Raw genomic sequence first — 26123 nt, 5'->3', positions numbered from 1 at the left:
TCACATGCAGAAAGAAGCGCTTGCAAATCAGGCTGAGCGGCAAAAAGGAGCTGTGCTGAGTTTCAGGTCCGTCCCACGTGTGAATTGCAAATATTGCCAGACGAAGGGCACTGAAAGAAATGCCAGCTCCGTCAGGAAGGCGGAACAATCCTGCAGCCAGCTCTGGCCCAAGTTTGTGCTGAGCAGGATTTCCCCTGGGAATGCGGCGTTGTCAGTCTTCATTTCAGCAGCTGAGGAAAAGCGCTGGTGCCCAGGCTTTGTTCTCTCCCGAGGGCTGCTGCTGCCACTCCAGGCACTTCCAAGTGGTTTTGCTCTCAGTGCTCAGAGCTGCTATTTCCAAGCAGCAAGGGATGCCATCTGCCCTGCTGAGAAATTTGCACGGGTCCTTTTTTTTTTTTTTTTTTTTTTTTTTTTTTTTTTGAATTAGAGAATACCTTTTTTTTTTTTTTAATGCTGGCACTGACGCAGGAAAGCTACTGGCAGATGGTGCAAGTCTGGAAAGGTCTCCCTGCGAGCTCTCTCTGCTTGCCTGTTTGAAGTTGCTAACACGACGTGTTTGAACACTAAACGGCGAAGTTCATGAAAATATTTTGTGGGTTGTCAGGAGCAATATTGCTGGTGCCACGACCCGGTGAGACCGTGCACGCTGAGGACAGCCAGGGAAGGGAGAGCAGGCTGCTCAGCAAGCCCTGGTGTCACCCGGGGAGATGGTGACAATCTGTGGGGTGGCACCTCTTGGCCAAGAGTTGGCAGGAGATGTGGTCCTGCAGAGCCTGGCGTCCCTGCAACATCCTCGACATCCCCAAATCCCCAGCAGGGAGGACAGTGACCATGGCCTCATTCCCCACACGGTGTCAACTTGCTAAAACCCTTCTTGGGCTGTTCAGGCTCTCTGTGCTAAAAAGCACCAACCCCCAAACAAGCACCACATTTGACCTGAAACCATAGAAAAAGCTTCCAAAGTTAAGTGATAGCACGAAGATTATAGGTGTGTAGTTTGAATAGAAGTGTGTGATATCCCAGGGTAGAAAAGTTAGAATTTAAAGTTTTAGTATATAATATAATATATATAAAAGTTATATATATAATCTACAATCTATAATCTATAATATGTACTATGTCATATATAATATGTAATAGGTAATAGGTAATAGGTAATATAACATTATATAGTATATCATATATATTATAGATAGTATAGATAGATATATAGTATATATTAGTATATACAGATAGTATCTATCTATCTAGATATTTTTTATAATATATATTATAGGCAGTATATATAGTATATATTACAAATAGTATATACATAGTATATATATTAGTATATATATTAGTTAGTGTATATTTATTCTAGATATTGTATATATAATATAATATAATATAATTATTATATTATATTATATTATATTATATTATATTATATTATATTATATTATATTATATAACAGATAGTATAGATAGCATATATATAATCTATATAATAGATAATATATAGATATATATACTATCTATAATGTTATATATTGTATATTGTATATTCTATATTGTAGAGTCTGTATTGAAATATTTAGGGCGTAGGCTAAGTTCTTCTTCTTCACTTTCTTCATAAGTTTGAGTAGTGTTTTGTAATTAGGTAAAAAAATCTGCATTGCAGACCACAAGTGTTTAATTGTTAAATTGGGAGTGAAAATAATGTAGGTATCATCTCATTGTTAGACAGTCTAGTCTGTGCTTAAGAAACCTTAAGGAGAGTTAACAACAAAGTGATTTTCTACCTTGTTAGCTAAGATGCACAACTTGTGAAAATGTACTATAAATAAGAATTAATAAAGAAGAATTAATAAAGAAGAATTAAGTCCAAACAAGAAAACTACGTCTCTCGAGTATTAATCCCAGCTCTAACAAAAAAAACCCCAACAAAACAAACCAAACAAAGACAGAACCCCAGATTTTAGTAGGGCTGTGGCACAGGCTTTCCCTCTCTAAGCAGTGCTGAAGAAGACTGTACCCTCCTGAGCCCTCTGAATGCAGCAGTGCCCGTGTCTGTGCACATCTCCAGGGCAGCACTGAGCTTCCCTGGGAGCAGGGGTGTTATGTAAACCTTCCCCAAAGGTTTATGGAAAACTGACAGTGCTGGCAGGGGGCCACTGTAACCGGGAAAACTGAAGTTGACTAAGCTTGAACGACTTAATTATCCCACAAGGTTAAACAGGTAAATTGCTTTAGGCCCCATTTAAGAAACCAGGGATGAAAGGGTGGAAGCAGGAATAAGCTGCTCTTTTTTTTTTTTTTTTTCTCACCTGTGATCAGATAAAAAAGAGAAATCTTCAATGCTGCTGTAGCTGGATACAAAATTAAAAAAAGAAAAAAGCCTGGAGTTGCAATGAGTAGTTAAAAAGCAATTAAACTTTGAAGAGCATATTCCTGAGCAGCAGGTTGAGAACACGGCAGTATTTTTACCCAGCCAGAAGTGCAATCTTTGGAGGATAATTTTCCTAAGTTTAAGGTAGTGATTAGAGACCTATAGCTCTCAACTTTGTAACACCAGGTTTGGGGAAAAGTCTTTTCTGTGTCTGTAGTGTGAGCAGCCTGGCAGTGCCAGGAATACCTTCAGGTTTAGCAGTGGTGTTGCTGTGCTGCCATTTGTTGTTCTTTTTCCTTTTTTCTTTTTTTTTTGCCTTTTGTTTTTTCTCTTTTTTTGGCAGTTGAGCAAGTTCAGAAGAAAAGCTGGTTACTGGTTTAGATGAGCAAAGCACTGATTCCAGTGAAATGTAGGATGAATTTTCTCTCTTTATAATAAGAATGGTAATGAAAAATATCAATATGCACATTTCACTGGGCATACCCGCTTACCTCCCGGACCATGACAACTGATCAGTTTTGAACAAAGTTTACACATACAATTATTTGCAACATATTTAAACCATACTGAAATGCAAACCCATAGGTAATGTTTATCATTATCAACACTTCTTGCTGAAGTATGTTCAGCTATAATGAACAAAACTGATGTGGAACCTACAGGTCCTCAGTTATTCCCCTCCTGTTGACAGGATCCTCTGACCATAAATGGCATTAAACGTGCATAACTCTTGTTTCTTAGCAACCTTATTTTTTAAACAAACCGGGTTTGAATACATATAAATTATTAATTTTATGCTGTCAAGACAGACAATAATGTATAACAGACCAAACTCATGCCCAGCAGTTGCTGGTTGTTTTCTATTATCTCCATAGAGCAAGTCAGAAACATTTGTGTTAGATAATTTTTAAAAAAAAGACCATATCTTCTTCCTGGCCATTCCTTCCTGGCTGAGCAGGAGAAGTGAGGTCACCTCCTCTCTAACAGAGTGCAGTGCAGCACAGTAAATGACCAGTCACCAGAATCTCCCAAAGTAAACTCTGGCATTGCCAAAGAAAGTACCCCCAAGACGTAGCACTGACCTCCTAACACAGCTTTGCTCCTGTGCATGGAGTCACTGCAATTACAGAAACAATTTCAGCAGCACACACCAACTGCAAGGGTTTAACTTCACACTGAAGGATCTCAGACCTGAAGGATGGCACTGAGAAGTGCTGTGGTTTCCTCCTTGAGTGAGGCAGGTATGTTTGAGTGTTCAGCTGTCTGAGAAATGGTGATTTCCCTGAAATATCTCTGCATTCAGATTTATCCTGACAGTCCTCCCTGGTTCAAACCCTCTGTCGTTCTTCCATTAATGACACTCAGGGAAGTCTTTGTTCAGTAACACCCACAAAACATAAATAACATTTAATTAAATAAAGTCTCTGCTAAGATTTAATATGCTAAGATCAAAGCCTGTGGAAAGTGATCTTTGTCTCTGACAGAAGGTTTCCCACAGACAAGAAATGATCTATGTTCTTGCTGACAACACATACAGAAAAGTTAATTTGTATTAAGAATGTGTTTACAGAATGTTCCCCTTACTCACTGACGGTCACATTCTAGGAACTGTTTCCATGCAGGTGTGTGAGTTGTTTCCATTGTTTCTGTGTCTGTTTTTTTTTCTTTTCTCCCCAAATTTCCCCAACCTGTCTCTCACAAAGCAGTGTGCTTTTCTCCTGATACAATCAGAACTCTCTCTGCCTGTTTTGCAATGTGACAATCCCTCAAGTAGCTGGCAGTCACTGGCTCAAGCAGATGTTTTAGCACCCCAGCAAAGCAGAATCTATTTCCCAGCTGCACATATCCTGGAATCACTTGGCTTGGAAGAGTCCACATGCACTTAAATTCCTTTATCACTTTATCACATTGAAGTTTCATTTTTCTCTGCAAAGCCTTAATCTGAAATCAAGTATGGCCAAAGCCAGAGCACATTTTCAGGGAAGGTGTGAGCACAGCCGTGCAGGAAGGAAATCTTATCAGCTTTGCTGAGCTCGGTGGGTTAGTTTTACAGAGAGCTGTTTGTCAGCACAATCCAATGTTGCAAGCACTGGCTGGGGAAGTGAGGCCTGATCCAAAGCCTATTGGAATCCATGCAAAACAACACTTAATTACTTGATCCTTTTCTCTCTGAAGTCAGAGAGATGTTGACATTTATTTCAACAGAAGCAGCTCCATGGCTTTGATATCTGTCATGTATTTCTCAGAGTACTGACTTCTGTAAATCAAAGCAGAATCAAAAGCATTTTTTATTCTTTTGAGCACACAAACCCAAGCGTTAGAAGTGAAAATATAAAAGATCTCTGGAATAAACTCTGATGATTTAACATTGATAAAATGAAGGCTTTTAGAGGGATTCCTAAGCGTAATAATAAAAACATATCCTTATGAAAGACTTTTAACAGCTGACTAAAAGACTGGCTACAAGAAGGAAAGAAAAAGATGCAACTCTTTGTAATACTGGTTTATTCCACCCTTCATAATGTCCACCTTATCTGATTATCTGTCAAATCTCAAAATTCAAATACACCTTACTAGGTGATACATGCCCCATGAGGGGTTTTCTTAGGGTTGTGATTGTTGCTTTTTGGAACTCAGAAAATGTTTCCAGGATTTGTAATTACAACATCACCAGAGCTGACATTATCCCTTAATGGAGTAAAATGACACTGAGATGTGACTCCACTATAGGAATAAATATGGGACCATAATTTCATGCCTTACTAAAATTAAAGTTATCCTGGAGATTCTGTTTCATTTCTTCTGCCCTCAAAGAAGGAATTTTTTTGACTCATGAGCTGAAGATTTTGAAGAGGCTGGTGCTGGCTAGCTGGTCTGTCTCTCTATGAAATTGCATTTAGCAAAGTGTCTTAGGAAATGAATCAATTCATGTTGAATGATACAGGAGCAAGAGATCATCCTGTGCCCATGCTTGGTGTATTATTAGAAATTTCACATCAGTAAAATTATTTTCAGCCTCAGGGAGACAGGCAGCAAAGACATGTGACCCAAAGAGTGCAATTTCCTAGATTTGCGTCAGTAACATGCATCAAAAAAGCTCTAACTCCTGTTTGTTAAAAAAGCAGAGAAAATACATGTGGAAAGCTAAAACCACCCACACACGCCCCAAAACCCAAACAAGAATATTTGCACGCTGAGAAGAAGGACTAAAGCTGCCAGCCTGGGGGTGTGTTACAGACCAGGTGTGCTGAGGGATGGTTTGACAGAGCTCTCAAAGGCCAGAGGCAGCACAGGGCAAACGCAAACCCTGGCAGCTGGGAGAGCCCTGCTCCTGCTTCTGCAGCAGCACTGAGTGTGTGAGAAACTGCTCCCAGGAGGAAGGCAGCATGATGAACTTCCCTAAACTTCCCTAACAAATGAACTCAGAGCCTCCCGTGGGAAAAAGGCTAGAAAATTAGCTCTGTGTGCTTCACAGGTACTTCTGTCTGCTTTTTCTAATGAATCAAAGTGTTTGGAACTCTGCCTCAATAGACCTGTATAAATCTGTTAATGTGCTTGGAAAGTTGAGCAGAAATGTTGTTTAGAAGGTGTCTCACATTGGAATAGTTCCTCTATATGCCAAGGGTATTATCTGATATACCCAGGATTGGGTAGGAAGGGCTATTTCCTGCACATGTGGTAAGAAAATCCAGCTATTCCAGGCCCCAGGAAAATGACATGCTCCCACGTAAAGAATCCAGCTTCCTTTCCTTAGATCTGCTTTCTTTTCCTCACTCTCTAAAGCAAAATTCCTTTAAAAGAACCACCCTAATGGCTTTCCATGTTGCTATAAACAAAAAAGCATGAATGAAGGAAGAGAACACGAACATTTGTATTTAACTACATATTCTCACCAGAGATGAGTATGATGAGCAACTTCAAACCAAGAGCAGGAAAGCACCCATAGTGGCCTTTCACAGCATGCAGCAGAATGTCAAGGTTACAGCCTCACACGAGGGTTTCATCCTCAAAACCCCCATAAGGGAAGGCAGTCCTATTACCTGCACCCTACAGATCACAAACTGATACAAGATGAATTCTCCAAGTCATGAAGAAAATAAATGATTGAGGAGGGAGCTCAGCATGGTCTCCTGAGAGCCAGGCCATCCCTCTTGCAGGAAAAATTCAGTTAACTTTGAAGACATCCACAGTTCATCAGAAAGGATCAGACGAGTTGTTTGAATACCACAAGAAGGGCTTTTATTGTGCTGGATATGTAGATAGGAACCCATTTACAAGAATTTGAATAGATAGGCTTGCACATGTCTGGAAAGGGAGTGCTGCACATCACCAGCCACACAGAGGGATCAACATCCTACAGCAGAGCTGGCAGGCACAGCTTTATGCCAGTTAAGAAGGCTGGATTGGTTTTGTATGGATCATTCTTTTTCCTCTCCTTTCAAAGGAGGACAATGGGTTAGGATGGAACAAAAAAATTACCAAGCAGCCACACTGTTTAAAAAAGAGTTAGGAGCTTGGTCTCAGGGGAAGGGGAGGCTGTGCAGCACCCAGGGAAGTTGCTGTTTCCCTTTATGCTTGTGAGTCCCACACCTCAGAGAAGGGAGGGTGGGCTGGGATATCCCACAGAGCCCCATGTAATGCCAGATTGGTGGTTTAATTAATGCTTATTAATCTAATCTTTACCTGATGTGTGTTCATCTTAACCCAGAGTGACTAGACTGTATCTCAGTTGTGTTTTCCTTTGGAGAGAGGTAGGTGTGACTGTGAATAAAGAATTTCTTAATTCTGGTTAAGTAACAGCTAATGAAACATAATTTTTAAAGATGGTTGTGATAGTAGTTTAGTGTGAATTATACAGTCATCTTTCAGCCACTTTCAAAGATAAAACAGTTAAGGACAATGAGTAAATATACTAATTATAGTTAGTAAGCAGCAAAGTTCCTGCTGATCTCCATGCAGCCTCTGATGATGCAGAAAAGTTTTGGAAGAACTGGGCAGGAAAGGGTTATCTTATTATGGACTTATTAACTTTTTCTGAGAGGCATGGAGGGAACAGGACAGTTGTGAAGGTGAGCAGACATGGGAGACCAGAGCTGTAAGCATCTTTCCTGACCAAAAAGGAACATCTATCCTAAAGAAAGAAGTTTTGGAATATTTCCCAGTAGGGGCTAAGTTCTTTCAGACTTTATATTTTCTGGGTACTCTGGCTCTCAGTGGTGGACTGAAACTGGCAAGACTTTGTAAAAATCATATAAATATGATTTCTTTCATACACACATCCCCCTTTGCTAACTACATATAATTTTTTTTTCCTGGAAGTTTGCCAAAAGGGTTTTCTCATTCCTTGTTCTTGCCTTCTCCAAGGCTGCTAAAGATGATAGTCTTTTAGATAACAGGGAAATGGTATGCACCATTATTTCTATATTATTGCTTTTATCACTTTGAGGAAAAGTACAGTTAATCTCCCGAAGTCAAATCAGCAAACATACTGCAATTCAAAGTTAATCACTGAGTAAAACTTAAGTTCAGCCAAACACGATGCAAAAAACGAGAAGACAAATTTCAGCACAAAATGAGAGGTATTTTCTACGACAAAATTTGTGCCTTAAGATCAACAAATCATTTTAGAGAGTTGTCTAAACCACTTGGGTCACTTGAGATTGTTACATTCAGCTGTGCATGGATGAAAAGGGCCACATTCACACTTGCTTTCTCTCCACGTTATCCAAAAGCTGCTCAAATTTGGCTCAGATGTGAAGAGGGTCGGAGCTCATGTCGTGACAGGCCGGGGTCCCGCTCCCTCGCCCTGCCACAGCCTCCTGCAGCGGTGACCGTGCTGCACACGCCTAAATATTTATGACTGGCTGAGGTCACCTATAAAGCGGGCCTGCTGAGGCTTTGGTCAAGTCTTTAGGTTAGCAGATTTGGCTTTTAGCTCATTTGCTCTTTCTGTTCTGCAGCACTTCAAGCGATTCCTGCTTGTTTGCTCGTTTTTCGTACAACTTCACATCTGCCACCAGCAAGATGTCACTGCTGATGGCACTCGGGGAGTCACAGTGTTAGCGCTGTTAGCTGATCTTGACCTTTCTCCCCAGCGGTTTTCTGTTTGCCTGCTGACCGAAACCTTCTCGAACCTGCTGAATTCGTGACAACCTTCCCGCTTCCTCAAACACAGCGCTCTAGCAGCCGAGGGGAAGCGCCCCGACTTCCCCACGGCGCGCTGCTCCTCGCAGCGCTTCCCTCATGGCAGGTGGGGCCCGAAAACCCCGCGGCGCCCGTGGGAAACATCCCCACGGCGGGGCTGCTCGGGCCGGGGGACACGCACCTTGCACGGGGCCCGAAAACACCGCGGCGCCCGTGGGAAACAGCCCCACAGCGGGGCTGCTCGGGCCGGGGGACACGCACCTTGCACGGGGCCCGTGGGAAACAGCCCCACAGCGGGGCTGCTCGGGCCGGGGGACACGCACCTTGCACGGGGCCGCACGGGGCTGGGCTGGGATGGGGCCGGGCTGGGGCCGGGCTGGGCCGGGACTGGGGCGGGCGGGCCGCGGGCCCCGCCCCGAGCCCGGCGAGCCGCGCCGAGCCAGCGCCGGCAGCATGAGGAGCGGCGCCGCCGCCGCAGCCGCCGGGTCCGCGGGACAGGCGGAGCAGGTGCGGCGGGGCCGGGAGCGGGGCCGGGAGCGGGGCCGGGAGCGGGGCCGGGAGCGGGGCCGGGAGCGGGGCCGGGAGCGGGGGTCCCTCCGCGGGCAGGCGGGCGGGAGCGAGGAAGGGAGCGCCCCGAGCCGGGCTCTGCTTCGCGGGCGGCGGCGCTTGGGGCCGGCCGGGCTGAGCTGAGCCGAGCCAGGCTGAGCCGAGCACAGCCGAGCCCTGCTGAGCCGAACCGGACAGTGACGAGCAGTGCCGAGCCGGGCTGGGCAGAGCTGGGCAGTGCCGAGCCGGACAGTGACAGGCAGTACCGTGCCGGACGGTGCCAGGCAGTGCCGTGCCGGACTGTGCCGAGCCATGCCGAGCCGGACAGTGCCGGGCTGAGCCGTGCCGTGCCGGGCTGAGCCGTGCCGAGCCGTGCCGTGCCGGGCAGTGCCGTGCCGAGCCGGGCTGTGCCGAGCCCCACCCCACTGGCGGGTCCGGGCTCGGGGCTCCCGAAGCCCTCCCGGAGCCCTCCCGGGCAGTGACGCCGCGCTGGCTCGAACGGCCACGCAGGAAAAGTCAAAGTAATCTTTTCACTCCTGCGATTAAGGCAGCCGAGCGCTTTCCAAACGTGTTACAACACTGCAGTGGGCTATTAGTTTGGACGCGTCCTAATGAGTATGTTAATCAGCGGAACATCCTTGTCTGCTCACCTTTTGGGCTAATTGAGGATGGCATTTGCTGAGTTTCTCTTTGCGCTTTGAAGTGTTTGTTAACCTGTGATAGTGATTGTCTTGTCGCGTTCACTCCGTTTTTCATGTGTAAATTCAGCATGTGACTCGAATTCAGATAGCTGGCTTGTGGACTGGTTCTTGTAGATTTATTTGCCCCTACGCCCGTAAGGTTGAGCCGGTATCAAAAAGTTTTAAGTTCTCTCTCAAGCTCATTGAAAAAGATCTGAAGGTCTCTGTCGGCTTTAAAAACTGTTTACAGTTGGCAACCTTGTTGGTGCCTTCAGCCAAATGAGATGTGAGCGTGGAAATGGGACTTGTATCTAAAGATGGTCTCTTGCAGGTCAAAGCGGAGGCACGTTGGCATGGCCAGCAAACTTCGTGGGAGCGTGGACTTCTTTAAAAACTTTTTCTCTTTCTTTAGCGATTGAAAACCTTGCAGTAAGGTGGAGCAGCGCAGTCCTCTGCTGCCGGTCCCAGCTGGGGTGTAGCTGCCCCCTCTCTGACTCTGCTTTTGGTTTTGAGGAAGTTCTTAATCTCTCTTGTGACTCAGTCTCCTAATCTTTAAAATGGCTTAATAAGACTTGTCACGCTTGCCTCCCAGGGACATTAACATTTAATTGATGCTCACGAAGTGCCTTGATCTGGGAGAAAAGAGGGCATCCTGCTTCCCTCATTTCGCCACTTTATTTTGGCTGCTAATTATATTACATGGGTGGAAAACAGATTATCTAACAACCGAACTGGAATTCATGGCTGTTGTCATTGACACAGGCACTCTAAGTGAGTGTATGCCCACTTAGGCTTAGTTTGAGGTGTCTGGGTGTCTCTCTAAAAACAGCAGGGTTTATCCTTTCTGGAGGATGCATCTGAGAAATTGCACTGAAGCAGCAACAGACTTTTGCTCCTAACTCTAGAGATACTACACAGTTTTTCTTTGTCTATTAGGAGGTCTTTAAAGGTTTTAAGAATTAAAACTGTGTTGACTCAACTCTCAGCATGCCCCTGATATTAAATTGAATCTTACGTCAGTCTCAGTTTTCATCAGGTTTCACTTCTTTAGAAATAGAGAAAACACACAAATTTACAGTTCTCTGATTGCAAATACAGGCTTTAGAGTGTAAAATGTATCTTTTTAACCGTTTTACTTGCTACTCATAGGCGTAATTAGCCACTTTACTCCCCTAACTTGTGTTTTGCCCCACCTCCTCCTTATCTCTGCTGCCTCCCCGTCTGCAGGTAGCAGAGCCTGCGGTGGCAGTAGCAGGGGCTGGGATGATGGGGCCACCACCAGCACACTCCAGAATACTGAGTATTCATAAATCAGCTGCTTACAGCACCGGCACCGTGGTCTTTTTCACCTGAAACTCGGGGTTGCTAAATTCTCAGTCCTCTCCCTGCATCTTAGTTCCCCATACTGCGGGTTGTGTGCTGGGAGGCGGCTTTGTCACACGGCATGTGGCTCACACGTCTTGATTGAGTTCTCCTTTTCAGCATTGTTGCTGCAGTATTGTCCTTCCCCGTGCTAAACAGTGTTGATACCTGACAAATACACCTTTTTAAACGCCGTTTGAAGTTTGTTGGTGCTGTTCTCTTCGTGGTACTAGGAAAAAAAATACTGCAAATGCATCTTAGAGCGTGTGGGGGAGAGAAGAAGTTCTGAAAGGAAACCGAAGCGTGCTTCGTTCCACTTGCTCTTGCCGTGTGGTCTGCAGCAAGTGATGTGACTTTTCCTGCCCTGTCTGTAAAATCAGGTGAACTCTTAACAAATTAGTATAAAGAAAAGCGTACAGAAATGGGAAATAGTCTCTGTTTCTCTCTGAATTCCGTTTTTGTTTTTAGTTAATCGCCTCAATGTTGCTCTGAATTTGTATGGCATTACCAGATCCCTGACATCAGGGTGCTGCTGTTTGTGGGGAGATCAGATTTCCCTCAGTTTCAACTAGAATCTAGAAGTATGATCCCAAAAGGTTTTGTTTTTATTTTGCTAAGATACGCTGAAGCAGGGTTTTCTAGTCTCTTGTCGATATCCCGTTCCTCGTGGAGGTGAGAGAGCCATTGTTTTAGCTGGAGATGTTTAAATGTAGGAAACCATAAAACAGGAGAGGTGATTGCTCTCCAGTTTCTCCACGAGTATGCTTTAAGTCTTTCACCCCCTTCAGCACATACCTAGTATCTGCTCCAGCTGTCTTGCTGCTCTGGTATTTTATAATTAGTATCTTGAAAACTGCAGGGAAAGCTTTGAAATGCTATATGCTTCCCGTTGGGACTCTTCCACGTGGCTGTGACATTTGTTGTGTGTGCTTGGTAACCTGTGTCTGTTCCTCCACCTCCCTCTGACTCCCCTGGCGTCAGCAGAAAAGCTCTCTTTCCCAGTGGAAGAGGCTTTGCTTTTTGAAGGCATGGTGTGTTTTGATCCCCTTAAAATGAGGACCATTTCAGGTGTCTGAAACTGAGCTCTGCCTCCCAATGGTCCTTCTGTTTTCTCAGCTTGTTCACGTGTTGGATCCGGAGTCAAGGAGCTACAGAAATGCTGAGGGGTTGCTTTCTGTGTCTGTGCTGGCAGCCTGGCTTGCATGCATCTCTATAATAGATGGGTACCTCTAATAATCCTAATCATAGAAGTTTGGTGTGTGTGTTTTGTGTGTGAGCAAATTCTTGGCTGCATCTTTCCTGTTCAAGCTCTTTCTGTGTGAGGAGCCGGTGAACTTGAAAAGCACAGCCTGTGCTGTGTGTCTGGCAGCTCAGCTGTGCAGGGAGGGCACACTGCTTGTTTCTCATCACTGGGACCAGTTTTAGAGGTCTTTATAGAGCAGGCTGACTCTTTCAGAAGTGGTATTAGTAGTTCAGGGTACATTAGATTGATTCAGGGAAATATAGATATTCTAAATTAAGGCTATTAAGTGTGCACTGATTCAGTGACTGTGCAGATACACAGTTAATACAGCATTGTGACACATTCTGGAAATTGCTGTGTTTATTTTTGACCTGGAGAAGATGACTAACTCTTTCATGTATGCATAGTTACATTTACAAGCAAGTGAAAACTTCCCCAAAATTATCTTCAGACTCCTAGTTCCATGAAAGGAAAAAAAATTCAGAGTTGTCCCTAAATCTGAGCTGTGTGCTATCAAGCCCTCTTTCTGCTCTGGATTGATAACCTTGTGTTCAGTGGGGGTTGTGTTTTCAGGGGTTTTATTGTAGCCTCCAAATTTTTGTGGGCAGTTTACTGTGTGGGGAGAGGAATAAGAGCAACCCCATTCTGTGCTGGGAAAGGTAGGTGTTACCACAACACAAATTAGAAGATGCTACAGCCATAGCTTATATCTAGTTAAATTCTGATTGTTCTTATTTCAGTGTCCCGGTAACACTGATGTAATTAGGAGGAAACTTGGGGTTGTTTCTTCTTGCTTTTGGCTTGCCCTAGAGCTGTGATGGCAGAACCTGGTGAGGCAGGTGGTTTATGGAATTGTGTGATGGAAATATGTGGACTAGGTTTAAACTTTTGTTCTCGGCTCTGGCATCTCCCCTGCCTCTGGAGAAATAATGGCAGCAGTTTCTCCAATTGCTGCATTCAGCCAAGGGGATGTTATCAATTCAGTTTTGAAATGACTGTGCCTGGCATTGTGGAGTTTTGGCTTTCTCAAATCAGTTTCTTTGGCTCAGTTAGCCCATGATAAATCCTTCTCAGACCTTCTAAGCTCACAGCTTATTGCCTGTTTAGTAATGCCCAAAGGGGTGCTGCAGTTCTCTACTGCTGCCATCGCCAAGCATCAGTTTCTGAAGCCATGCGAAATTTTTGTTGGGAATAAGCAGGGATGCTTTGTTATCAACTTTAAATAGTCTTATGGTAATTCAACAGGCCTTAGACCACCCTTCCAGTACCAAAAGGGGCTACAAGAGAGCTGGAGAGGAACCTTCTACAAGGGCAGGTAGTGATAGGACAAGGGGTAATGGCTTTAAACTGAAAGAGGGCAGGATTAGACTAGCTATCAGGAAGAAATTCTTTGCTCTGGGGGTGGTGAGACACTGGAACCATAACATTTTTATAACACAGTGTTACTTTTAGAAGACTAAGGACATTAAAATACCAGATTCTGATAACATCTTTTGTGATTTTCTTACCTGAACAGGTGACTCCTGTAGCTAACTGGAAGGCTTTCAAACCTTCCAAGACTTTTTTTTTCCTAGCCTATGATGTGCAAATTCCATATGGTGGAGTCCAGCAAATCCAAAAATGAACAGTTTTGTAAACAGCAAAGGAGAAGGTGGAGCAGAAGACAAATTTTCCCCTCTCTTTGAGAAGACTCGTGTTTGCTAGATAGTGGAATTCTTTTTTATGTGTAATCAGATAAGAGTGTATCGCAAAGAGCATAATCTGTGGTGTTGGCTGAGGTGAGCCCCATCTGTTAGTGGCGTCAGGGGTGTGCAATACCCTTGCTCTCTAAACTCATGCACGCAGGGAGCAGCACAGAAAGATTTACAGAAACAAATGCAGGCTCTGAAGGCAGTTGCTAAAAGCAGAGGGAGGAATTCAGAACGGAATGCAATGTTCTCTGCTGACACCCTTGCTAGCTGAGGGAACCCTCTGGTTAAACAAGAACTTTATGAGATACTGGGGACTTTTTGGTTGCTGCTTATTCATAGTTTGACCTCCTTTCATACAGGTTCATGTGTTGTATATGCTTGTTATCAGGCTGGTTTTTATTGATTGTCTTTATGGCACCTTGCGCTGATCTGGGGAATAATTTAAAACAGCAATCTGAGCTGATTAGAAGAAAAAATGGGGTTTGTGTTAGGCTTGACTTCGAGGTGGTAAATAGGCAGTCAGTGCTAATCACCCCCATGTCCTGATTCACCCCAGCGGTGGGTCAGACACAGGATCTGCTTGTGCACTTGAATTGCCACTGCTTTTCCCCTTTCAGAGGCAGTAAAGGAGTGAGCATCCTGACACAGGAGCTTACTTCTCCAGGTCTCATTTCCATCCTAGGTGAACTCAAAGAACTTCTGATGGAATGTGATATTTGGGCTTGGATAATTTATGTGAACGAGTTCTCATTCAGATAGATCTGATCTCCTGGCCTTCTGCTTGGTATTTGATTTTCCCCTTTCACTGAGTGCTACAAATTCCTATGGTTGCCACCTATGCAGCCAACTGTTTCTGTCAGTTCAGAAAATTGTTTCAGTAATTACATGGCTGTAGGGACAGAAGAATATTGAAGTCTGGAGTAATTTTTAAGATTTCGGTGTATGAGTGCAGTGTGTTCCTCCCATTTCTATGTATGGATTTTTAAAAGTAACAGCTGACACCCCTGTGTGCAATATTTGTGTTCAGAACATTAATGTGGTTGAATGAATGTCAGAAACATGCAGATGGTTAAGGCTCGGACACAATCTCCATAAATACGAACTGTGAGGAACTCAAAAACTGAGTCTGTGGATGTAATCAAGTACCTTTTGCTGTACTTACTCTCTGAAACTCTGCTGTTGCACCAAGACAACATCAGGTGTCCCAAAAATGCGTTGGTAAAGCTTGTGTAAAGAGTGACATACATCGCAGTGAGCCTGTGTGGACAAAAGAAACCATCTTTCTGTTGTTCTGGGGTGGGGTGGAGAGAGGGAAGAAGGGTTAGGGCGCTTAACTTTATTTCCTGGAAATGAACAGCGCGCATTTTTCAGCACACAAATTGGATATCACTCTGTTTGTGACCTGTTCCTCATGAAACTGTCGAGGTGCAGGGGCTGGCTTGACTCTGTTGCCTGCACTGCTGACACACAGCACTGTGTGATGTTGCCCTGTCCAGAGGCACACCGTGTGCCTGTATAAATAACCCTGCAGAGGGAATTGGAGACAACGTGCAAATATTTCCTGGCGTGCTGGGCCTTGTCCTGGCTACCTGGGATGTTTCTGGGAGGAAGGATCCAAGCTGCAGCACAGGGCTGCTGGGTGATGTGACACTCCCCAGCACCTACTGCAGAGCTGCTCTGCCCTGTGCAGGGAGGCACAACCACGGGTGCCACAGCTCAGCCACAGCTTATTTGTAGCTGGGACGCTTAGATAAGCAGACAGGAAAGTAGGTTGGTGTGCACCAGGCCAGCTTTGTGCATGTGGTGGGGAAAAAACTGTCTTGAGTATCCCCTGTGGAGTAATTCTGATGACTGCTGTGCATATCAATTTCCAGGTTAAAGATAGAAGAGAACAGAGGGGAACAGCGTCACTCCTCTGGGAGCATTGGTTCTCCTCTGGAGGGGGACTCAGCGGGATGCTGACCTCAGACAGGGCAGGTTTGTGCTTCAGAGCAGAGTTTAGGGTGTCCTGGGGCTGGCAGCCCTGGCAGGGACATGTGGCTTTGGGAGATGTGGTGCAGCAGGTGCTGGCACAGGCACCAGGAGCTCGGCAGAGCTGGGTGCTGGCCCCTCTCTCAGAGAGAAGGATTTCTCTCTGAGTTTCCTTCCCATCTGGGAATGGAAAGTCACAGTGAAGCATCCACCTCTGTGTATTTATGTGGGAAAGGAGGGCCACGAGGTTTTTATCTCACACTTACCTGTGAAAAAATGCAAAAGGCAGTGTTATTTTCTCTCTTTGTTTTCTTTTTGCCTGAGGAAAGAGTTGTGGTTGTTTGCTGAATCCATTCACACAGAGGGCTCCAGCATTGCTGAATGCATGCACTAGGAGGGCTCCAGCAGAATTTCTGATGCTATTTCATGACAACTGCAGAAGCTTGACATGTTAAAGCCCTAATTATACATTGAGATATAAACCACCACACTTGTCTATTGCTACTTCTTCAGCTACTACCTGACTTAAGGATTTGCTAGTATTAGTAACTTGTGTGTAGAAGCATCTTCAAACTCAGTTATGGCATCAAAGCATGTCTCCCAATTATTTTGCTTATCAGGCATTAATAGAGACCAGAAAGAGCTATATGGCTGTTTCAGAGAAGGGTGAGATATTTTTGTGTGTTGTTCTTCCCTTACAGAGCTTAGTCCAAGGTTTCTCCTGACACTCAGTAAATACATGAATAACTTCTATGTTTGACAGAATTTCTTGACTCAGCTTTTTCAGAGGCAGCACCTGTATGCATCCTTCAGGATGGTCAGGTTCTGCAAAGCAGTGGCAACATGAAACTTCTGCCTTTTGTTGTAAAGTTTTGTGCATTCTGACCCACAACTTGATGGGATACATGTTCGTGAGGCACTTTGGCTTGTTGGAAATCTCAAGCTGATAGAACTACAAACACTGGCTTCTGAAAAACAGCTGTGTAATTATCTCAGTGTCTCTCTTAGTTCATTAATTTCCAAGATAAATCCAGGAATGACATGCTTAGTGTAGCAGATTTACATTTGCACAGACTATTTAATTTAGAGGTAAATATTAATGCAGATATATCCCAGGTTTTTTTTTGCTTTAATAATTGTAGTGAGCAAAGAATGTGAACCACTAGTTTTCAGTTTTATTTGCTCTACTGAATTAGCAAAGGATGGCAAGGTTTTCCTTGCCTCTCTGCCTAATCAGTTGTTATCCAGTCAGTAGGCCAACCCACAGCAAAATCTATTAAAAGTGAGGGCAAGAGGGAATTACTGGGACTTCTACAAAGCCAGTGTAGTTCATGGCTTTGCCCAACTTTCCCGCTGGGTTTCCAGAGGCATTGTAAGGTTGTGATCAGTGCTTCTGATGAGTTCATGGAAGCCATCACTACATTTAGTTTCAATGAATGTTTCTCTAATGAAAAAAAATCCACCTTTGTCATACTAAGAAGCACCTTGTGTTTTGAATCCAAATTTTCTACATTTCTTTTGGTTTTGTCTGTTATATAATATTTAGCTGGGATATTCTGCCAGTTGTAGGGCTGAAATAAGTGTTTCTTGTAGCTTTGGAGGAGGAGGTTAAGTCAGTATTTTCTTCCGTTTGGCTGATGATTCTGTTAGGATTGTAATGATGATTCTGATTTCTTCGGGAAGAATATTCCGAGGAGTGTGAGCTTTTCTCTTTTCTGCCAGGTCTGGGGAATTTAAAATGAAAACTAATAGGTTGTTTTGGACATCATCACTAGAAACTAGTATTGGCAAGATAAATATGACCTCTCACAATTAGAATGAAGCAAGAAAAAGGTAACATTTACATTAATTATTTAATTACCAAACAGATCTGTATTCACATGGACAGTCTCTGTTAAGTGTATCTGCATTCCCTTTCTATTTTTGGCAGTGGAACCCACATTTCTGATATTTCTTACTTGATAAAGTTTAATCTTAAAAAGAGTATTCATAGTCACTGTCTTGTGTGAAGAGTTGTTTTGCATCTTCTGATACGTTGGGCTTTTTTTTTCATTTGTAAGGCTTCTCGAGCTTCATTTGCAACACTCTGCCTTTCCCGTATTCACCGACGGGTGGGAGGGAGGATGTCAGGTGAAATTTTCTTTATTTCCAGCTGGGTGCTGGGTACTGGCACAGCCAATATGTGCTTAGTCATGAGCCGTGCTGGTGGCGAGTTTCACTGGGCGCACCCGGGCAGGTGCAGCCCCTCCCCTGCTCTCAGCAGAGCCATCCTCCCCGTGGTGCAATTGTAGATGACTGGGTTTGTTTTACAGCCGTGACGCTGTAATGATAACCTCGCCAATGCTCAGGGGAGGTGGAGACAGCTGAGCTTTTTGCTTGTGTAGCATGTTTAAAAATTTCACTCAAGGTACTGTGACTTGAAGGTTTTGGTCAGTGTCACTTACAAGGCTGTTGTGAACTTCTGTCAGAAAGTGTCGGAGTGACAGTGAGACTGGGGCCAAAGGTTCTTCTTTCTTCCACCGAAATTGTACTTCAATTGGTCATTCAGTTTCTTTGTCTTTACCTGTTTCTTTTCTCCTCTAAATCGGTATTCTGGATTATGTTCTTACTGCTTTTGATTAAACTTCCAGCAGTAAAGTTGTCAGCTTTGAGCTGTGAGATGCACTGGTGTGTGCATCCTCGCAGGGATCAGAAAGATAGGGCATAGGCAAGAAATGGGAGAAAACCATCTGGTAATTGTGTAGGTAGCTGTTGCTAAAACCTGCGGTTTCTGTCTGGAAGTGCAGGATGTTGTATTTATTGTATTTTACCCCAGAAGTGTGTGTGCAGTCACACAGTCTGTCAGAGCTGGGTGCACTCTCCCCTCTGTGCCCAGGGTGTTTCCTCTCCCGCTCCAGTGCTTTGCAGACCCGGAGTGGCAAAGCCACTTCAGCAGTGGCTGTGCTGGACGTCCTTGTTGTGATCCTTGCCCCTGCCTGCCAGGCTCTGCCTTAAGCAGATTTACTCAGCTGACCTTTTAACCCGCTGGAGATGATCAGAGCCCTGCCAAAGAGCTGCCAGACGAGACGGGGTGACTCTGGAGTGGCTCTGCCAGGAAAGGTAAAAGGAGCCAGCACCTGAGTGCAGCTGTCCCAGCAGCAAGGAGATGGGCTGAAGGGGTCTGTGCAAAGCTGCCAGCTTCTGGTTTTGGAAAGCAAGGGTTCTCTCTGCTTGGTGCTGCACTGACCTGACAATCCCGAGGTGAGCTGTCTGCATGTTGCCATACGCTGCCTGCCAAGATGCCATGGGGAAATGGGCCCTGCAAGTGTTGCTTCATAATTAGTTGATATACTGGATATTAGGAATCCACTGAAGTGCTGCCTTCTGCACCTTTTTCCTAGCAATCTCCCTTAGACTCTGTTTATATATTCATGGGCAACATAAGGAAGGTTGTAGCAGCAAACTCAACACCTGTAACTTGTACCTCTTCACCATTTTTTTAGTTTTTTATGCAAACCTGTGGCATCTTTTGTCCAGTGAAGAAAACAGGATTCTAGGACTATTAGCTTGTCCTGCCACTCACTGAAAGCTAGGAATAAACTGTCCTGGATGTCACTGATTATGCACTGGGGCATCTGGTAAGCAAACCCTTCGTTACCAAGGCTTTTGAGGTTTTTCTCAGTGTTACCTTGTGTTGCTCCCCCAGGCAGGGCACTGGCTGTGTTCTCTGGCATGACTGGGACTCAGCAAAGGGTGGAGATGGAACAGCCCCCACTGTGTGTGGGGGAGGGAGGCAGAATTTGGATCATGGAGGACAGATAAACCATCAAATCAACCTCAGCAGAAGTTTCTCCTGGAAGGCTCCACATCCTTAGTGGCAGCAGGAGCGCTGGAATACGTGCTCCCAAGCCAAATCCGTGTAGTATTCCCTGGATCTCTGTGTGTGTGGGTTTGAACTGGTCTGTCTGATGGGCCCCGCTTGAAAGGGATTGCCTGAAGTTGACAGCATCAGTGAAGAAGCTGTGCTCAGTCTGGCTTTGGTAGGAACACGAGGTCTGAGAGCCCTGCACCAGGAGCAGCACCAAGGGGACAGGGATGTTCCCAGCCTGTGCTGCTCTCAGGAGGTGCTGGAGGATTTTAACTTCATGTGCTTCACAGTGCTGTGTGCTGGTGAGAATTAGGGCAGGGGTAAAGCCTCTCATGTCATACCTTAAGGAAATGGACTGACTCAGTGACTGTTGCAGTCACTTCCTTTCGTAAGGTTTTCTGATTTAGAAATGCATTATGGAAATACCTGGCCTGGCATATGAGCTTTCTACTTTTTGGTTTTTTTTTTTTCTCTTTACTCTGGCTACTGGTATCAGAGTTTTAAGTAGCATCTGGCTGTGGTATGACTTGCATACAAAAGAAAGCACTGTTTCTTGAAATTTTTGCTTCCAGAGCTGATATAAATACCCTTTAATCTTCACCTGAGATTTAGTTTTTAGGTTGACTCATTGTTTTTCTTTTTTTCCCTTGATGGAGGTGAGCTCATACCATGCAAATTGTATCCTTTTGGACCTGGTGTGCCAATTGTCCCAAAGTTTTTTTATGCAGTGTATCACTGGCTTGTTCTCTTTGGTAATCCAAGTAGCAGTTCCAAGCAGTTGTTGGGGGGAGATAAAATATATTTAAAAAAATCCCTGTCTGGGTAGAAAAGATGCATTTCTGTGCTGTTTTCGTGGGTTTATGACCTCTCAGAGCCTGTGCAGTGAGCTCCAAGGATGTCCTAGTTTTGAAAGATGCTGCAACAAAGCCTGTTCTGTGCATATGGCTTTTGGGGCACTGGTTGTGTTGCTATTTAATCACACTGGTAATACAGTATTAGGACATCAGCCAACTCCTTATTCCTAGTGAACTAAACCTTGATAACTGGAGCATAGATAAAGAGCTGGTTACACATTTCAGTAAAATAAAAGCAATACTGTTTACCTTTATGCAGATGAGAGGGAGGAATCTGTGCTAGTATAGAAACAGAATGAAGTCAAGCCAACATAAGGCTCAATAACAAAATGTTTTTTTAAAAAGACTGATTTGTAAAGTGGTGAACTAAACAGTATTTCTTTTGTGAATAGTTTAGATTTGCACGTTTTTCTCTCCATCCTTTTTCTGAAGATCAGTTCTCTGTTTTCCTTCTTGGTCTTTATAAATTGGGGAATACTAAAGCTGTTTGAACTTTACATTAAGGAACTGTAAAAATGAAACACGTCCTCAGTGTCTTCAGTTGGTCTGCTTTGTGTGGGCACATTGGATGAATGGATCCTGGGTTTCCTGATCAGCAGCTGGATAAGAACTTGCAGTGTTCAGACAGTTCCCAGTCCCCAGTCCCTGCTCTTGGCAGAGCAGGCTCAGTGAGAGAGGAACGTGGTGCCCAGGGGATCAGCGATGTGGGCTCGGCTAAAGCAAAACCAACTTGACCCAAGATGTTTCCTGCAAACCCAAATTGCTGTTTTCTCTAACAAGGCCAGTTCTAATCAGCACCTTGGGTACTGGGCACTCTGTGAACCCAGAACCAGTTAATCCCTTCCCTTTCTGAAAATGACAGGCTGCTGGAGACTTGAGGCACCAAAGCAGCTTTAGCTCTGTCTTCCTGTAGCTGTAGGAAGAAACGTGATGCCCCTTATCTCCTCTGCCCTGAAAACACCACGCTCAAGTAAGCACCATGCAGTCACACATGGCAGCATTTCAGGATCCCCAAACAGCCCTGGCTGCTCCACGTAACCTCATGTCAATATAAGGGAATGAAGCAGCAGCACTGCCTTAAAACTTCCTGGGTCTGTGTAACATACCTGTGATGTTTTCGCACTTACACAGGCTCAACTCTTTAAATGCACTGTTCACGTTGCCCTTCAGGTATGTGTGTTGATGCTGGCCACACATGCATGCTTTCACTGAGAGGTTTTTGACTCTTCTGTACAGTAACATGAATCTTAGGACTAGATGACAGTGAGAAAGCCTTTTAGAAAAAATCAACATTGTCCTTTGCCTTGGCAGTTTAAAAGTGCTTGCATTCCTACAGTGTCTGCCCACTTACATGCAGTGAAATACAGGTACATGATAAAATAAGTTTTCCAAATGAATGGATGACTAATGAAGAGCATGATGATAACATCTGAATATTACAGCATAGATCAGTCAGTGTGGGAGATGACTGGAAGCAAATGGCCATTGTTGCATAAAAACTTCAATTGAGAAGGTGCAACCACCTCTGACCTTCAATACTGTTGACAGGACTTAAACAGAGAATTTAAACCTTAGGCTTCTGGAGCCAGGCTGTGTGATGAACAATTACTCTTAAGAAGTGGTTTTTTGGTATTTCACAGTTTCTAGTAAACTTTGCTGTGCTGGAGAAAATGAATCATAGTTTAATCCTGACTATATCTCAGCTTGCCTTGTGAAAACATTGATGCATTTGTCATCCCTCCTGTTGTTGGTTAATGATGTCCTGCCCTCAGAGATGTTTGGTTTTATTTAATTTCTTGATGGAACTGCTTCCTAGCATATTAGTCTCATGGGTCTTTTTTTTTTTTTTCCCATTTTTTTTCTTTTTCTGATGGATGTCCCAAAACTAATATTTCAGGATGTATTCTACAGCTTGACTGAGGATTTTTCTGCAGCAGAAATAGATCATGTTTTTGTAACTCTCTTGGCATCTTTATTTGGTTTTTTTATACTTTGTTTTTCTTCATTTTTTAGGAAGTCTGGGCAGAGGGAGGGTAGAAATTGTCCTGCACATTTTCTTCCAAAAATACTGTTTCTACTTTCAGAAACTATGTCTTTTCCAGTCTCTTCTGGTAACTGTGGGTCCAGTTTACAAGGACAAAAAACATAAAACAGATACAAAGCTAACACAGTAGCTTTTTTCTGTTTTTGTCTTTTTATGTAAATGCTCCTGTGGTGTTTAACCTAATCTTCTGGTTTCCCATCACCCTCTGGCTGACTTCTCTGGGTGTGGCTTCTCAGTTCTCCACTACCATTCAATGGCTGTTTTTTTGGTGGTGAATTGGCATTGCAGCACCCAAGAAACCTATCATTTACAGCTCAAAACTGCTTTTGGGTTTCTTTGATTCTTTAACTTTGTGGTTCCCATGGATTTCAGTGTGGCTGATAACATTAATTGCCCAGTAAAACACAGGAAGAGCTGTGTGCTACCTTGTGTTGAGAAAAAATAAAAAAAAATTGCAGCGATGGAATGTGTTGATTCCTAAAAATGTGTGTGTATGCATATGAAATACTGCCCAGAATGTTTCATTTCTCTGATCATTGGCAAAGCAATCCTGTCTGTGTTTTCAATGGATTAATCCTCGCTACCGATCTGGAAGTCTGATGTCTACAGATGAGGGCAGCTCTGCCAAATGAATTATTGTGGACTGGAGCCCTGAGGGTCTTGCAGCCCCGGTGCTGGCTGTTTATTCCTCTTGGGTAATTGCCACAGCCCCAGTAACCAGAGGGACACATACTGGAGAGCAGAGATCTACAGATCCGTGCTTGGAAAGATGATCTGAAACACACTCCTGAGAGCTCTTGGCACAGACCTATGAAAACTAACACTGGTGCTGTTCTTTTTCTCCCCCAAGACATAACCTAGAGTGTTTGCTTCAGCACAGACACAATTTCATATTTTTGCTTCAAAAAACCCTGAACAAATAATAATTTCCTTTCTCACTGAAATCCCAAGGAGAAACAAAAGACAGCCTTGCTTTAGCATCCACTGTTCTCTGAGGGCACTTTCTGGTGTTTTCGGGCAGCTCTCAGAGAAGCAGCACTGCTGCTTCTTTTTGCTTTCTGGCTTGGGAGAGAGAGAGGGAGGGAACAGACAGGCTGTATCTGGGCATCAGGTGGCTTCAGGGATTCGAGACTGGTGGCACTCTTTGTCCCTTGCTCCCTGCTGGGCTCCTGGGCACTCCCAGAGGCACTGGCAGTCCCACGCTGCTGTGTCAGTTCAGGGCCCATCCTGCTGCCCCTTCCTTCTGCATTATTCCTGTTCTCAAAGTGCCATAAACCAACATCATTTCTGTGATTGCTGACTAAGAGACTCTGCCTTTTACTGCTTCATGTGTTTGTTTTCTTTTATGGTGTATTTACCTCCGTAATTATGTCCCCATGCATACAAAGGGAAAGCTGTACTAGAGGAACTGCTGCCAAATGTGGCTCAGTTTTGTTGGTATAGCTTTAGATATACCAGGGGTTTTGCTGACAGGGCTCTGTCAGCTACAGGGTAGGCTTTTATTAGTCTTCCTCGTGGTCACAGTTGTGCCATCTAAGTTATGCCCGTGACCTGAGGGTGAGGAACAAGAGGAGGGCACAGGGCTGTGAGAGAAGTGGGATGTTGAAGTTCCCACTGGCAGCTGGGCAGGGGTGGTGCCAGAGTTCCCTCTCCATCGTCCTCTTGTGTCGTCCATCCCTGCTCAGTGTGTCTGGCCCTGCCATCTCCCTGCTGCTGTGATTTTGGGAATGGAAAATAGGGTATTACTTGCTCTCCAAGTTAGTCTGGCTCAGTGTTCCAAACATCCTATTGAAAGTAGAAAATCTTGTGTTGATCAAAAGACAACAAGCACTGCCTATTCTGTGATTAATATCTACCCTGTCCCAGCTTGTGAACTTGAAATTATAAGTGTCACTATAGGAAAAAAAAGGCAGGAGTTTCAAAGAGCTTAAAGATTGTCCTTTGAATTGTTTTCACTGAGGCTTCATCCATAACATCTTTTTAGCTTAAATAACAGGTGCCTTTTCTGAAGAAGTATGCTTTCTTGTAGGCTGATGTTACCCTTCTGGTGTAGTGTCTTCCTTTGTTCTTGTGATCCTAACCTAGGAAAACATCAGCATAAACCTTCTACTGTTGTTTATATTATGTTTCTCATCTACTACAACAGAGCTGAAAAATCTTCTTCCTTGTAACCAGTCTAAACAAAAGTCAGGTTTTAAAATCTTGTTTATGCATAGCATTAACCCCAAATGCCTGTGGTGTAATCATCTACAGTTACCTTTGAAGATGTAGACTATATGGAAACTTGGGACTTTGGAGCAGAGCTTCCAGCAGCCATGTAAAAAATAATTTTTAAGTACTTACTGTAACCTGTACAGAATAAGAATTGAGCTAGGGGAGTTTTCTCCTTAAAACCATTGGACTTGAAGGCCTAGAGTTATAATTTCCACTGGTGTAGCTACAACAACATTGCTTTAAAATAAAAAACAAAAAGAAAATTTCTTTATTTTAGAACTCATTCTTCGGAAATTATGGTATTTCTGAGTGGCTTGAGTGTAAGGTGCATACGGATGCCTGGAAAGCAACATATTGTCATTGATTTGAAAACACTGTGCCTTTGCTTTGCAAAATTAGTGTCAGCTTTAAAACGTGGGGAATGTGACTGAGTCTGTGTGGCAGATAAAGTCCAACAGATAGGTCATTCTATTTTACGCTTCCTGTGAGCATATGTGAAATATCTGGTGCCAAGCCTCAGTGTAGTTGTGCACATGTTTCCAGCTGTATTTTGTTGTGGGTCCTTCCAGCTGCAGCAGGTTAAATGGGCACAGCAGCACTTGTTGGAAGGCCTGTGTTTGAAATGTCTCATATAACCACTGCAAAACAAGCTGATAGTGTGTGCAGTAACTTTGTGAGTTCATGGGCACACAGTGTCTCAGTGGGAGCTGTTTTGAATTCCATACTTGGCCCGAAAAGTTATTTTGCAGGCGTTCTGTGGAAGTCGGCTTTTTATAAAAATACAGGAGAGTAATCTGGCTGTGTGCAGAGACAGTTTGTGAGGCTTTGTTCAGAGGCAGCTTCCCTTCATTGATGTTTCTGGTAGGCCTGTGCATCTTAAGGAATGGGTTGTCTGCTTGTCGCCAGCACAAAACTAGTATTTCAGACCAGCGTGCTTTTAACTAGTTTTGTAAGAAAAGCAAATGAGAGTTTCACTTGTTACCAGAATCACATATAGTTCTTTTTTCCTTTTATGTCATTTTTAGGACAACATGCAAAGGAACCAAACCACCAAAAAGCTGTGTTTCCTCCAGATACAAATGTTTACATTTAAAATGGTCTCCACAAAAACAAAGTGCATCACAGTAGAAGCTGAGCTGAAAAACTCAGGAGGTCCCGT

At 43.9% G+C, this 26123-nt stretch overlaps 2 protein-coding genes across 5 annotated transcripts in view; one reads left to right on the top strand and one right to left on the bottom strand.

Annotated features, from left to right (window-relative positions):
- DKK3 (dickkopf WNT signaling pathway inhibitor 3) overlaps positions 1–26123 on the bottom strand; it is a 115976-nt gene that overhangs the window by 55505 nt on the left and 34348 nt on the right. The gene's annotated exons all lie outside the window — the stretch shown is intronic.
- Positions 8910–26123, top strand: part of MICAL2 (microtubule associated monooxygenase, calponin and LIM domain containing 2) — a 116982-nt gene continuing 99768 nt past the window's right edge. For all 4 annotated transcript variants that reach the window (XM_063397916.1, XM_063397913.1, XM_063397912.1 and 1 more), the window contains exon 1: positions 8910–9019. The gene's annotated coding sequence lies outside the window, so the exon portion shown is untranslated. The remainder of the gene's footprint in view (positions 9020–26123) is intronic.

Source organism: Prinia subflava, chromosome 5 (genome assembly GCF_021018805.1).
Source record: "Prinia subflava isolate CZ2003 ecotype Zambia chromosome 5, Cam_Psub_1.2, whole genome shotgun sequence".
NCBI lineage: Eukaryota > Metazoa > Chordata > Aves > Passeriformes > Cisticolidae > Prinia > Prinia subflava.
The sequence above is the reverse complement of the archived record's forward strand: the minus strand, read 5'-3'. Positions and strand labels throughout refer to the sequence as shown.